Source organism: Grammomys surdaster, unplaced genomic scaffold (assembly GCF_004785775.1).
Source record: "Grammomys surdaster isolate TR1022 unplaced genomic scaffold, NIH_TR_1.0 60, whole genome shotgun sequence".
Lineage (NCBI taxonomy): Eukaryota > Metazoa > Chordata > Mammalia > Rodentia > Muridae > Grammomys > Grammomys surdaster.
The window spans coordinates 6,191,775-6,195,144 of record NW_021604562.1 but is presented as its reverse complement, the minus strand read 5'-3'; positions in this window follow the sequence as shown (position 1 = coordinate 6,195,144).

The window sequence follows — 3,370 nt, the reverse complement described above, 5'->3', positions numbered from 1 at the left end:
ATAAGCACTAAGTGCCTCCATAAAGAAATTGGGAACTTTTCATACCAGATATTTAAAAGTACATATGAAAGCTCTAGAAAAAAATAAGCAAACACACTAAAGAGGAGTAGAAGGCAGGAAATAATCAAAATCAGGACTGAAATCAAGCAAGTAGAAACAAAGAAACCAATATAAAGAATAAAGGAGATCAACAACTAGTTCTTTGAGAAAACAAGATAGACAAATCCTTAGCCAAACTAACCAAGACACAGAGAGACAGTATCCAAATAAAATCAGAACTGAAAAGGGAGACACAATAGATGTTGATGTAATTCAAAGAATCATTAGGTCTTACTTCAGAAGTCTGTATTCCACAAAATTGAAAAAATCTTAATGAAATGGGTGATTTTCTAGACAGGCACCACTTACCAAAGTTAAATCAAGATCAGGTAAACTATTCAAACAGCCCTATAGCCCCCCACCCCAAGAAACAGAAACAGTCATTAAAAGTCTTCCACACCCCCCCCCAAAGCCCAGGGCCAGATGATTTTACTGCAGAATTCTACTAGACCTTCAAAGAAGAGCTAATACCAATAGTCCTCAAACTATTTCACAAAATAGAAATAGAAGGAACACTGCCAAATTCAGCCTATGAAGCCACAGTCACACTGATACTTAAACCACACAAATACTCAACAAAGAGAATTTCAGACCAAATTTTCTCATGAATATGGATGCAAAAATACTCAATAAAATACTTGCAAGCCAAATCCAAGAACACATCAAACATATTATCCATCATGATCAAGTAGGCTTCATCCCATGTATACAGGGATGGTTTAATATATGAAAATCCATCTATGTAACCCACCATATAAACAAACTGAAAAATACTCACATGGTCATCTCATTAGATGCTGATAAAGCCTTTGAGAAAATCCAACACCCCTTCATTTTAAAAGTCTTAACAAGATCAGGGATACAAGGCATATACTTAAACATAATCAAACCAATTTACAGCATGCCAATAGCCAACATTGAATTAAATGGAGAGAAACTAAGCAATTCCATTAAAATCAGGAACAAGACAAGGCTGCTCACTCTCTCCCTATCTATTCAAGTTCTAGCTAGAGTAATAATACAACTAAAGGAGACCAAGAGAATACAAATTGGAAATAAAGACATCAACATATCAATCACTATTTTCAAGTGATATGATAATATACATAAGCAATCCCAAAAATTTTACCAGAGACCTTTTACAGCTGGTAAATACCCTCAGCAAAGTGGGTCTATACAAAATTAACTCGAAGAAATCAGTAGCCCTCCTTTATAAGAATAAAAGACAGGCTGAGAAAGAAGTTAGGGAAACAACACCCTTTACAATAGCCAAAATAGTATAAAATATCTTGGTGTAACTCTAACCAAGCAAGGGAAAGAGCTGAATGACAAGAACTTCATTTCCCTGAAGAAAGAAATTGAAGAAGATATAAGAAGATGAAAATATCTGCTATGCTCATGGATCAGTAGAATTAACATATTGAAAATGGCTATCTTACTGAACACAATTTACCAATACAATGTAATTCCCATAGACCTTGACAGAGCATTTCTCTGAAAAATGAAAAAACCCAGGATAGCTAAAACTATCCTGAACAATAAAAAAAGTTCTGGAGGTTATCACTATCCCTGACCTCAAGCTGCACAACCCAGGATTGGTAATAAAAACTGCATGGTGTTGATATAGGAACAGACAGGTTGATCAATGGAATCAAATCAAAGAACCTGAAATAAACTCACACATCTATGAGTTTGCACAAAACTCAAGTCCAAGTGGATCAAAGACCTCAACATAAAACTGGATACACTAAATCTCAGAAGACAAAGTGGGGAATAGCCTTGAATGTATTGGTACAGGAGACAATTTCCTGAGCAGAAAACCAATGGCTCAGTCTCTAAGATCAACAACTGATAAATGGGACCTCATGAAACTGTAAAGCTACTGTAAGGCAAAGGACACAGTCATTAGGACAAAACAGCAGCCTATACATTAGTCAAGAATCTCTATCAACCCTTTGTCTGACAGAGGGCTAATATCCAAAATCTATAAAGAACTCAAGATGTTAGATATCAACAACCCAAATAATCCAATTAAAAAATGGGGTACAGATCTAAACAGAGAATTCTCAACAGAAGACTCTTGAATGGCTGAGAAACACTTAATGAAATGTGCAAAGTCCTTAGTCTTTAGGGAAATGCAAATCAAAATGACTCTGAGATTTTATCTTATACCCATTGGAATGGCTAAGATCAAAAACTCAAGTGATAGCACACACTATCACTTCAAAGAAGGTGGGTCTCCATGTCTTTTCCCATTTCTTCTTAGTATATTCTAGTCTGTGATCTATTCATCTGTTTCAACTGCCAACTTATTCATACCCACTCTCCTCCAAGATATGCATTAGGATAACCCCACCCCCTCTTTTTTGGCAATTTGTAGCTTGTTCTTTTGCTTCTTAGAGGTTGATTCCTTTGTAGTTTTATTTGTTACTTTACTTTTATTTGAATAGGGTCTAGGAGAGATTGGAAAAAATCCATCTGTTTTCACCATTTTAAATTCAGACTAAGAAGTACTAGAAATCATTCCAGAGCGCATTATTTACAAAGAAGGTAGAAAGGTGTGGCTTTCAAAATGCATTCTCAACCATCTATCACTTGCCTTGAAGGTGTATGTGAGAAAATGGCAATTGCTTGAGAGGAAAATGGTAGAGTAAATAGATGGCTTTGAAGAGAAGTGTGGGATTGACAAGGAGTTTCTCCTTCACCTCAAAGAACAAAGGTAACTAACTTCATATGTATGGAAGGCTGCTACATAGTTACCACCACCAAGAGCTTGCCATGCGTTTCCAGTACATCCACAGCTTCAAGAAGTAGCAACTGACTCATGCCTAAAAAAGAAGGTCTAAAGGTGAGAGAGGACACACACACACACACACACACACACACACACACACACACATATGTGCACTTGTTTGTAGGTGTTTGCAGAGGCCAGAGGCCATGGGATCTCCTGGAGTTGGAGTTACAGAAGGTTGTAAGCCACATGACATGGGAGCTAGGAAATGAACCCCTGTCCTCTGCAAGAATAGTAAGGACACCTTATCATGTAGCCCTCTCTCCAGTTCTGAGAGAGGATATGGCTACAGTAGCCTATGACAACTGAGGAAAGAGATAGAGGACTGTATTTGCAGGGGGATGTGTAACTAACTGCCTATGTATAGGCAAATTGATCTATTTTCCAGAAGTCAGATACATGCACACAGTAGGAAGTTAGAGTTAGGTTATCTTAAAGGAGATTTCTCCTAGAACAGTTTCTCAGAGGTATGAAGTG